Source organism: Mirounga angustirostris, unplaced genomic scaffold (genome assembly GCF_029215605.1).
Source record: "Mirounga angustirostris isolate CCGP_5_RB_7025 unplaced genomic scaffold, mMirAng1.0.hap1 SCAF_1, whole genome shotgun sequence".
NCBI lineage: Eukaryota > Metazoa > Chordata > Mammalia > Carnivora > Phocidae > Mirounga > Mirounga angustirostris.
This window is the reverse complement of record NW_026991709.1, coordinates 198,467,080-198,479,539: the sequence shown is the minus strand read 5'-3', so window position 1 is coordinate 198,479,539 and position 12,460 is coordinate 198,467,080. Positions and strand designations below refer to the sequence as shown.

The window sequence follows — 12,460 nt, the reverse complement described above, 5'->3', positions numbered from 1 at the left end:
CTTTTCATATCTTCTGCCCACTTTTTGACTTATTTGTTTTTTGGGTGTTGAGTTTGAGAAGTTCTTTATAGATTTTGGATACCAGCCCTTTATCTGTAGTGTCATTTGCAAATATCTTCTCCCATTCTGTGTGTTGCCTCTTTGTTTTGTTCACTGTTTCCTTTGCTGTGCAGAAGCTTTTTATCTTGATGAAGTCCCAAAAGTTCATTTTTGCTTTTGTTTCACTAGCTTTTGGAGATGTATCTCGAAAGAAGTTGCTGTGGCCGATGTCAAAGAGGTTACTGCCTATGTTCTCTTCTAGGATTTTGATGGATTCCTGTCTCACATTGAGGTCTTTCATCCACTTTGAGTTTATCTTTGTGAATGGTGTTAGAGAATGGTCAAGTTTCATTCTTCTGCATGTGGCTGTCCAATTTTCCCAGCACCATTTATTGAAGAGACTGTCTTTTTTCCATTGCATATTTTTTCCTGCTTTGTCAAAGATTATTTACCATAGAGTTGAGGGTCCATATCTGGGTTCTCTATTCTGTTCCATTGGTCTATATGTCTGTTTTTGTGCCAGTACCATGCTGTCTTGGTGATCACAGATTTGTAATATAGCTTGAAATCGGGCAATGTGATGCCCCCAGCTTTTTCTTTTTCAACATTTCCTCGGCGACTCAGGGTCTTTTCTGATTCCATACAAATTTTAGGATTGTTTGTTCCAGCACTTTGAAAAATGTCATTGGAATTTTGATCGGGATGGCATTGAAGGTATAGATTGCTCTGGGTAGCATAGACATTTTAACAATGTTTATTCTTCTGATCCATGAGCATGGAATATTTTTCCATCTTTTTGTGTCTTCTTCAATTTCTTTCATGAGTGTTTTGTAGTTCCTAGAGTATAGATCCTTTACCTCTTTGGTTAGGTTTATTCCAAGGTATCTTATGGTTTTTGGTGCTATTGAAAATGGAATCGTTTCTCTAATTTCTCTTTCTACAGTTGGATTGTTAGTGTATAAGAAAGCAACTGATTTCTGCGCATTGATTTTGTATCCTGCCACATTACTGAATTGCTGGATGAGTTCTAGTAATTTGGGGGTGGAGTCTTTTGGGTTTTCCACATAAAGTATCATGTCATCTGTGAAAAGAGAGAGTTTGACCTCTTCTTCGCCAATATGAAACATTTTATTTCTGTTCTGTTGTCTGATTGCTGTTGCTAGGACTTCTAGTACTATGTTGAACAATAGTGGCGAGAGTGGGCATCCTTGACGTGTTCCTGATCTTAAGGGAAAGGCTCTCAGCTTTTCCCCATTGAGGATGATATTCACTGTGGGTTTTTCATAGATGGATTTTATGAACTTGAGGAATGTTCCCTCTATCCCTATACTCTGGAGAGTTTTAATCAGGAAAGGATGTTGTATTTTGTCAATGCTTTTTCTGCATCGAGAGGACCATATGGTTCTTCTCCCTCCTCTTATTAATGTGTTTTATCACATTGATTGATTTGTGAATGCTGAACCACCCTTGCATCCCGGGAATAAATCCCACTTGGTCGTGGTGGATGATCCTTTTAATGTATTGTTGGATCCTATTAGCTAGGATTTTGTTGAGGATTTTGGAATCCATATTCATCAGGGATATCGGTCTGAAATTCTCCTTTTTGATGGGGTCTTTGCCTGGTTTGGGGATTAAGGTAATGCTGGCCTCATAGAACGAGTTTGGAAGTTTTCCTTCTGTTTCTATTTCTTGAAACAGCTTCAGTAGAATAGGTATTATTTCGTCTTTGAATGTTTGGTAGAATTCCCCAGGGAATCCATCAGACCCTGGACTCTTGTTTTTAGGGAGGTTTTTGATCACTGCTTCAATCTCGTTACTGGTTATTGGCCTATTCGGGTTGTCAATTTCTTCCTGTTTCAGTCTTGGCAGCTTATAGGTTTCCAGGAAGGCCTCCATTTCATCCAGATTTCTCAGTTTATTGGCATATAGTTGTTGATAATAATTTCTAATATTGTTTCTATTTCCTTGGTGTTAGTCGTGATCTCTCCCCTTTCATTCATAATTTTATTAATTTGGGTCCTTTCTCTTTTCTTTTGGATAAGTCTGGCCAGTGGTTTATCGATCTTATTAATTCTTTCAAAGAACCAACCTCTAGTTTCGTTGATCTGATCTACTGTGTTTCTGGTTTCTAATTCATTGATTTCTGCTCTAATTTTAATTATTTCTCTTCTAATGCGTGGCTTCGGCGTCGTTTGTTGCTTTTTCTCTAGTTCTTTAAGGTGCAGAGTTAGTTGGTGAATTCAGGATTTTCCTATTTTTTTGAGTGAGGCTTGGATGGCTATGTATTTCCCCCTTAGGACCGCCTTTGCAGTATCTCATAGATTTTGGACCAATGTGTTTTCGTTCTCATTGGTTTCCATGAATTGTTTAAGTTCTTCTTTGATTTCTTGGTTGACCCAAACATTCTTGAGCAGAGTGGTCTTTAGCTTCCAAGTGTTTGAATTTCTGCCAAATTTTTTCTTGTGATTGAGTTCCAGTTTTAGAGCATTGTGGTCTGAGAATATGCAGGGAATAATCTCAATCTTTTGGTATCGGTTGAGACCTGATTTGTGACCCAGTATATGGTCTATTCTGGAGAAAGTTCCATGTGCACTCGAGAAGAATGAGTATTCTGTTGTTTTAGGGTGGACTGTTCTGTAAATATCTATGAGGTCCATCTGGTCCAGTGTATCATTCAAAGCTCTTGTTTCCTTGTTGATTTTCTGCTTAGATGATCTGTCCATTGCTGAGAGTGGAGTATTGAGGTCAATATGACTCTTTATTTTGGTTAACAGTTGGCTTATGTAGATGGCTGCTCCCATGTTGGGGGCATAGATATTTACAATTGTTAGATCTTGTTGGATAGACCCTTTAAGAATGATATAGTGTCCTTCCGTGTCTATTACAGATTTTAGTTTAAAATCTAATTTGTCTGATATAATAATTGCTACCCCAGCTTTCTTTTGAGGTCCGCTGGCATGGAAGATGGATCTCCATCCCTTCACTTTCAGTCTGGATGTATCTTTAGGTTCAAAATGAGTCTCTTGTAGACAGCATATGCATGGGTCCTGTCTTTTTATCCAATCTGCAACCCTGTGCCATTTTATGGGAGCGTTTAGGCCATTCACGTTGAGAGTGATTATTGAAAGATATGAATTGTCATCATGTTGCCTGTGAAGACGTTGTTTTTATAGATTGTCCCTGTAAATTTCTGTTGTATATCACTCTTGGGGTCTTTCTCCTTTTATAGAACCCCCCTTAATATTTCTTGCAGGGCCGGCTTAGTGGTCACATATTCTTTCAGTTTCTGTCAGTTGTGGAAGCTCTGCATCTCTCCATCCATTCTAAGTGAAAGCCTTGCTGGATAAAGTATTCTTGGCTGCATGTTCTTCTCATTTAGTACCCTGAATATGTCTTGCCAGGCCTTTCTGGCTTGCCAGGTCTCTGTGGATAGGTCTGACGTTATTCTGATGTTCCTCCCTCTGTACGTAAGGAATCTCTTCCCCCTAACTGCCCTTAAGACGGTTTCCTTGGTTCTAAGATTTGCAAGTTTTACTATTACATGGCGGGGTATTGGCCTGTTTTCCTTGATCTTAGGAGGGGTCCTCTCTGCCTGTAGGACTCGAATGTTTGTTTCATTCCCCAGATTAGGGAAGTTCTCAGCTATGATTTGCTCAAATACATCTTCTAGTCCTCTCTCTCTCTCCACTCCCTCTGGGATTCCAATTATTCTGACATTGGAACGCTTCATGGTGTCACTTATTTCTCTGATTCTATTTTCATGGATTCTGAGTTGTTTTTCCCTGGCCTCCTCTTTTCCCTTTTTATCTATTATATTGTCTTCCAGGTCGCTTATTCTCTCTTCTGCCTCAGTTACCCTAGCTGTTAGATTATCAAATTGGATTGGATCTCATTGATAGCATTTTTAAGTTCTGCCAATTCACCTTTTATTTCTGCCCTTAGAGACTCTATGTTGCCATTAATTGATTTCTCCATTCTAGCCATTGTCTTCACAATTGCTAGCCTGAATTCCATCTCCGACATCTTGGTTATATCTGCATCCATTTGTAAATCTGCAGCATAAGTCATAATCTCTGAGTCTTTTCTATTTGGGGGGCTCCTCCTCCTAGTCATTCTGTTGATGGGTGTTTGAGGGAATGTATAGAGTCCAAATTATTGACCAGAACCCAAGCAAGATGCACCTGTTTTCTTGGGACCTTAGGGTTGCTGGCCTCTTGTTTTCCCAGCCTGTCTTCTGTGGGAGGGGCCTGCCGCGCTGTTACTCAGGCAACCCTGTTTGGGGGGTGTTGCCCTGCCCCTCTGTGACAGGGGATGGGCTCAGTGGGAATCAGTTTTGGGGGCTTTTGTTCTCTGGTGGCTTTCCCTGGCGGCTTTCCGCGTCTCTGCTGCAAGTCAGAGCAGAAGAGACCGTTTCCAACCCTCTGCCTCAGAGCAGAGAGATCGCAGTCTGTTCTTCAGTGAGCCCTCCAGGCCACACTGTATCCATTTCTGTCTGTGCTGCTAAAAAATGCAGCGTTCTGGGTTGTGCGCCCCTCTGCAGCTCCCCGAGTCCTGCCTCCAGGTCGGAGCATGTCTCTGCCCTTTGTGCTTCTAAAACCGCCAGCCGCTCCCAGTTTGCGCGGGCGACCCCGCCGCTCCAGGTTTCCGTCCCGGGGGCTGCAGTTCGCAGGCGCGACCCCGCCGCTCAGGGTTTCCACCCCGGGTGCTGCCCTAGAGTCCTTTCCCCGCCGCTACCGGTCTGCGAGTCTGTGCCCATGTGCAGCGCGCGAGGCTGTCACTCACCAGTGGTGTAGGATCCCCATGGCCAGGCACCCTCCCACTGCCATTTATCCTCCGATATCTGCCCGTGGAATCACGGCTCCCCGCTTTGTACCTCAAAACCAACCGCCTGCTATATTCTGTTTGTAGAGATCCAGATCTTCTTACATCTCAGGCTGGTTTCATGGGTGCTCAGAGTGGTCTGGTGGATATCCAGCTCAATTCCAGGGACCAGTTGAAATAGGGTCCCCTAGTCCTCCGCCATCTTTCCCCCTCCTCCTATACTTTCTTTTTTTAAAAAAGAGAAAAATAGGGTGCCTGGGTGGCTCAGTTGGTTAAGCGACTGCCTTCAGCTCAGGTCATGATCCTGGAGTCCCTGGATCGAGTCCCGCATCGGGTTCCCTGCTTGGCGGGGAGTCTGCTTCTCCCTCTGACCCTCCCCCCTCTCATGCTCTCTATCTCATTCTCTCTCTCAAATAAATTTAAAAAAATCTTTAAAAAAATAAATAAAAAAAGAAAAATAATCATACTTGGCTATAGCTTAAACTCTCAGGGGGCACTGAGTCAGCAATAGCTGGGGACAAAAAGGAAAACATACCACTTTTTAAAAATAACAGCTTTTTCTTAAATTAACAGCTTTATTGAGCTAGAATTCACGTACCATACATTTACCATTTAAAGTATGCAATTCAGGGGCACCTGGGTGGTTAAGCATCTGCCGTTGGCTCAGGTCATGATCCCAGGGTCCTGGGATCTTCCCCGAGTTGTGTTGGGCTCCCTGCCCAGCATGGAGTCTGCTTCTGCCTCTCCCTCTCCCCCTCTGCTCGTGCTCTCTCTCTCTTTACCACTTTTGTGGTTGATTTCATCTTATTCTAGGGAGTAAAACTACAACACATTCAATGATCTATACTAAAAGAAACCAACTCCAAAGAAAGCAGAGTCCAAAGCAGGAAAAGTTGGGACATCTTTCTTTTCTTCATTGTGTGGTCTGTGAAAACTGCACATTCTTCAGAAATTTCTAAATCAAAACAACACATCCAATTCAGATAAATTCTTTACTCTGAAATTGATATGCCTTTCCCATCTAGTGGGGTGAGGAGAGGCCTGACCACCTATAGAAACTAGATAAAATGAAAAAGATGGTAACTCTTTTCATAGTGAGACTTTGACTTCATAAAAGATACAGAATAAACACATGTTTCTAAGACTTTAAGGTTAGCAAATACAGAAATAAATTATCTTAATGGCCCAGGCAGTTTGTCTGGTAAAGCGTGTAGAGCCATATGCTGGAGAGTAAACAAAGCTTCTTCCTGAGTGGAACTCAGTACCAATGCAGCTGGGCCACATTCCTCACTCACCAAGAGGCTGGCAGTCCACCATCATCACCCTCTGCCCCTTCCTCATTGTATTTGACCTCCCCTACACCTGACATGGTTGACTAGCCCTGCTTTCTTGGATTCCCCTTTCCATTGGCTTAGCCAAAACGTTGTTCATTTGTCCTCCTACCTTTCTGGTCTCAGTGGCACTCTCTCTCACTGCTGCCCTTCTTGTTGCAAAGCCCTAGGCCTCCTTCTCTCTGTAGCTGTCACAACCCCCCACGACTGCTGTCGCCACAACACATGCATGTACCAAGTCCATTTCTGTATTCCTACGTTGTTCCTGAGGTATGGATACCTCTATTTCTCATTGCCTCTGGAGGTTTGCACTTGAATGGCTGAGACCAAATCTGTCCTAGGTCTTCCTGTCACCATCACCATGGAAGCCTGTCTGTACCTCCTCCCTCTGCCTCACCACATCACCCTTCCCCCACCCCCACACACATTCAACGGGGCACCAGGACTTAATTGAGTCTACTCTTGAAATTCGCGTCCACTCTCTATGCTTTCTCTAGCCTCAACTTTAAAAGAATACCCCCAGGGGTGCCTGGGTAGCTCAGCTGGTTAAGCATCTGCCTTCAGCTCAGTTCATGATCCAGGAGTCCCAGGATCGAGTCCCGCATCAGACTCCCTGCTCATGGGGGGGGTCTGCTTCTCCTTCTGCCCCTCCCCTTGCTCGTGCTCTCTCTCACTCTCAAATAAAATCTTTTAAAAAATTTTAAAAACACCCCCAGAGAGCACCCCAGTACCTTCCATGCAGCTCCAGACAGTCTTCCAAATACAGACTACTACCACATCATTCCCCCAATGAATAAAATCTCTGATAACTTGCCACTGCCTCTGAATAAGGTCCAAAGTATTTCTTTCAAGGACTTTGTTTCTTTCACCTTCCTAATCTTAATGCTGGCCACTTCCTGCCTCCCCAAGCTACAGATCTTGTACTCTGAGGTTTCTGTGCCTTTGTTTCTCCCTTAACCTGGCCTACAACATATTCCTGTCTTTCTCTGCCTGGCAAACAGCACTTGCTTGGTTGGTCTTTGTCCCCAGGTAGAATGGGAATGTCTCAATAGCAGAGGCCATGTCTACTTCTTGAAATCTCCAGCACCTAGCACCACAGTGGCCTGACATAAAAGAAACACACAGATGTTTGAGCTGGAGTAGGCAGTATGTTGCTGATGTCTTAGACCAATATTTCTCAAATGTATTCTGGACAGTAAAAAATGCATTTAATGTATGGTAACAGGAGAGTGGTGGCTACCAGGAAGTAGGAGGAAGGGGAAAAAGGGAATTGTTTAATGGGTACAGAGTTTCAGATTTGGAAGATGAAAAAGTTCTGGAGATCTGTTTTGCAACAGTGTGAATATACTTAACACTACTGAACTGTATACTTAAAAATATTTAATAAGTTACACATTATATATTTCTTACCACAATTAAACACATTTAATACTGCAACCTAGTATACATATACAATTATAACTGAAAATATATAACCTTATTACATGCAATAAACTCTAGTATTCTCTATTCTATTTGATTTTTTAAAAGAAACAATGCTGGTCACTGCATTCTAAATTGATTTCAGGGGTGCTCGGTGGCTCAGTTGGTTGAGTGTCCGACTCTTGATTTCCGCTCAGGTCATGATCTCAGGGTTGTGAGATCAAGCCCTACATCCAGCTCTGTGCTCAGCGAAGAGTTGGCTTGAGATTCTCTCCCTCTCCCTTTGCCCCTCCCCCCACTCACACACACACTCTCTAAAATAAAATAAAATAAATAAATCTCTTTTAAAAATAAATAAATAGGGCGCCTGGGTGGCTCAGTTGATTAAGTGACTGCCTTCGGCTCAGGTCATGATCCTGGCATCCCTGGATTGAGTCCCACATCGGGCTCCCTGCTTGGCAGGGAGTCTGCTTCTCCCTCTGACCCTAACCCCTCTCATGTGCTCTCTCTCATTCTCTCTCTCTCAAATAAATAAATTCTTTAAAAATAATAATAAAAAAAATAGATTTCAAAACTCAGTAATAAATTACAACCCAAAGGCTAAATATCACTGTTCCAGAATGCATTGCAAGCTTTCTCACATCAACAAAGGGGTAAATACCTCATTGCCTCTGCTATTGTATGAGCCTTCTCAAGATGTCCTTTCCTTCTGTCTTATCAGACTAAAGATGGCAAGAACACTCTAATGCTAGAACATTATACAGTAGCGTTTGAGGCAATTAATTCAAGATTTTGCCTATTATGTGCTAGATACTGTATCAGTAGATAAATGAAACAAATTATTTTATCAATAGAATTTACATTCTAGTGGGAGAAACAAACAAGAAATAGACATGTGGCATTTGGAATAAGTGACAGAAAGAAAAGCAAAGCAGAGTAAGGAAGCAGAGTTAAGGAAGCGTATCAGAGATTGTTCTGAGTTCACCAAATCCTGTTTTCTTTTCGTACTGGACACACAGCTAGACTGTTCTCTAGCCTCTCTGGAAGCTAGGGACAATACTGAGCCATTCTGCCTAATGGAACATTGGTGATTGATGTTGCCAACTCCAGCCTGACCCTCCATGGGATCCTTCATGTTTTCTTCCTTCCTCTTTCAACCAGTTGCAGAGAAGTCAGCAGAAGACTGTGTCTCCAGAGAAGCCCTTCCCTTCCCAACCAGGGTTTCCTGAGAAAATTAAGCCCTTAATACAATGATGTGAATGACTAAACTAATTCCTCAGTTCTCCCAAGGATGGCATATAATTAGCACCACTCCAGAATCATAGAGAAATTAACTTGTTGCATGCAACAGATGTCTTAAGGCATTAGGGCTTAACTATTTCCCCAGACTTCCAGTTGAAAGGGCTACTCTAGGGGTTTAAGGAGCCTGGGTCTCTGAATGTGTGAGGAGCAGAGGCCTAGCCCCGCCGATGCACATCAGACTGTGACCTGAGCAAGAAAAAAAAACCCCACAAAACCCTGTATTTAACAATATAAATAATGATAGTACTGGATTATAACTCATAGAAGAAAGAATCCATGAGTCCATACTGATAAATATTAATAATATGATAAATACATACAGAAGTAAGAAAGGAAAATTCTTTCTTAGAGTAAAATTCTGACCAATAAATGAGAAAGGAGTGATGGGAAATTTTTTAAGGTACCATGTGGCAAGCATCATAGTAAATAACTGTTTAAGGCAACAATCATCAATGGGTACTAAGAAGTACGAAGAGAAACAGTACATTTACAGTCTTAAAGTATCTCTGCACAAGTTACCAACTAATTAGAAAATAATCATAACTTTACAGTGGAGTAACCTGGTCAGATGCATCCTTAACCAAGTGATTAAAGGGGACACCACCAGTAACAGGATACATTGTGTCTTCTGATATAATGCACTGAGAAGGACACAGCACTACCTCTGTGGTATTCTTACTAAAAATTTATAACCTGGATTTAATCAAGAAGAAATAACAGACAAACACAAATCAAAGGACATTCTATAAAATACATGGTCAGCACTCTTCAGAAGTGTTAAAGTCATGAAGGATAAGCACTGTTTACTTCAAAGGATGTCACTGTTTAGTTCAGAGTTGTCATGTCATTAAGGAGACATGACAACTAATTCAACGTTTGATCCTGGATAGGATCCTGAGTCAGAAAAAAGTTGTTTTGTTATAAAGAATACTACTAGGACAGCTGATAAAAATTGAACATCTGTAGATTAGATATTAGGTACTAGTATTACATCAGTTATTTCCTATATTTTGATCATTGTATTATGGTTATGTAAGAGAATACCATCCCTCCTTTTTTAAAGGAAACACACTGAAATATTTAGAAATAAAGGGGCATCAGGCACCTGGGTGGTACAGTTGGCTCAGGTCGTGATCCCAGGGTGGTGAGATCAAGCCCCACATGGGGCTCCGTGCTCAGTGTGGAGTCTCTCCCTCTCCCTCTGCCCCTCCCACTCATGCCCTCTCTCTCTGTCTCTCTCTAAAATAAATAAGTAGGGGCACCTGGGTGGCTCAGTAGGTTAAGCGTCTGCCCTTGGCCCAGGTCATGATCTCAGGGTCCTGGGATCGAGCCCCGCGTTGGGCTCCCTGCTCAGAAGCAGAGGGAGTCTGTTTCTCCCTCTCTCTCTCCCTGGCTTGTATGCTCTCTGTCAAATAAATAAAATCTTAAAGAATAAAATTAAACTAAATAAATAAATCTTTTTTTTAAAAAAAAAGGAAATAAAAGGGCATCATGCCTGCAATTACTGACACTGTCTTTAAAATGTTTATATTAATCATATATTATTTTACATTAATTTTTATTTCAATATTGCATTAAAATATCTATCTTGATTCCTGAGTTTTTTGGTACCCACTCAAATTTTGTGCCCAAGGCAAATGCCTCATTCTCCTCATGCTTCCCAGCCCTACTATTACAATTCAGAAAAAATAAAATGTGTGTGCATAACAGAGAAAAGAATATGACAAAGCAAATGTGGTAAAATGTTAACATTTAGGGAATGTGGATATGAGAATTCTCTGTTCTATTTGCACTTTTCTATAAGCCTGAAATTATTTCAAAAGAAGTTAAAATGAGTTCTGAATGAAAACATGGATATCTGGAAAATTAGAAAATATGTTTATTCGTAAGAGAATGGTTAAGCAGATCCATGACTAATTACAGAGCCTTCAAAAATCATGTTTTTGGAGGGGCAACTGGTTGGCTCAGTCAATAGAGCATGTGACTCTTGATCTCAGGGTTGTAAGTTCAAGCCCATGTTGGGTTTGGAAATTACTTAGAAATAAAATCTTAAAAAAAATTATAGACCCACAACTATATGGTCAACTAATTTTGGACAAAGCAGGAAAGAATATCCAATGGAAAAAAGACAGTTTCTTCAACAAATGGTGTTGGGAGAACTGCAGAAGAATGAAACTGGACCACTTTCTTACACCTTACACAAAAATAAATTCAAAATGGATGAAAGACCTAAATGTGAGACAGGAAACCATCAAAATCCTAGAGGAGAACACAGGCAGAAACCTCTCTGACCTCAGCCATAGCAACTTCTTATTAGACATGTCACCAGAGGCAAGGGAAACAAAAGCAAAAATGAACTGTTGGGACTTTATCAAGATAAAAAGCTTCTGCACAGTGAAGGAAACAATCAACAAAACTAAAAGGCAGCATGAAAGAAGCTATCTGTAAACAACATATCTGATAAAGGATTAGTATCCAAAATCTATAAATAACTTACCAAACTCGACACCCAAAAAACAAATAATCCAGTTAAGAAATGGGCAGAAAGCATGAATAGACATTTTTCCAAAGAAGACATCCAGATGGCTAACAGACACAGGAAAAGATGCTCAACATCACTTATCATCAGGGAAATGCAAATCAAAACCACAATGAGATACCACCTCACACCTGTCAGAATGGCTAAAATTAACAACACAAACAACAACAAGTGTTGGCAAGGATGTGGAGAAAGGGGAACCCTCCTGCACTGTTGGTGAGAATGCAAATTGCTGCAGCCACTCTGGAAAACAGTTTAGAGGTTTCTCAAAAAGTTAAAAATAGGGGTGCCTGGGTGGCTCACTCGCTAAGCATCTGCCTTCAGCTCAGGTCATGATCCCAGGGTCCTGGGATTGGGCCCCACATCGGGCTCCCTGTTCTGCGGGAAGCCTGCTTCTCCCTCTCCCACTCCCGCTGCTTGTGTTCCCTCTCTCTCTGTGTCTCTCTCTGTCAAATAAATAAAATCTTTAATAATAAAAAAAAAAGTTAAAAATAGAACTACCCGGAGCACCTGGGCGGTTCAGTTGGTTAAGCAACTGCCTTTGGCACAGGTTGTGATCCTGAGGTCCTGGGACCAAGCCCCGTGTCGGGCTCCCCCCTCAGCGGGAAGCCTGCTTCTCCCTCTCCCTCTGCCCTTCCCCCCACCCCTGCTCATGCTGTCTCTCTCTCTGTCTCTCAAATAAATAAAATCTTAAAAAAAAAAAAATCTACCCTACAACCCAGCAATTGCACTACTAGGTATTTACCCAAAGGATAAAAAATACAGATTCAAAGGAATACATGCATCCCAATGTTTATAGCAGCATTATCAATAGCCAAGAGAGCCCAAATGTCCATCCACTGATGAATGGGTAAGAGGTGGTACAGGGGTGTCTGGATAGCTCAGTTGGTTGGGCGTCTGCCTTCCACTCAGGTCATGATCTGAGTCCTGGAATCGAGTCCCACATCAGGCTCCCTGCTCAGTGGGGAGCCTGCTTCTCCCTCTCCCCCACCCCTGCTCATGCTCT

The 12,460-nt window shown here is 41.9% G+C and overlaps 1 protein-coding gene across 1 annotated transcript in view; it reads right to left on the bottom strand.

Annotated features, from left to right (window-relative positions):
• PRKAR2A (protein kinase cAMP-dependent type II regulatory subunit alpha) overlaps positions 1–12,460 on the bottom strand; it is a 120,116-nt gene that overhangs the window by 67,479 nt on the left and 40,177 nt on the right. The window lies entirely within an intron of this gene.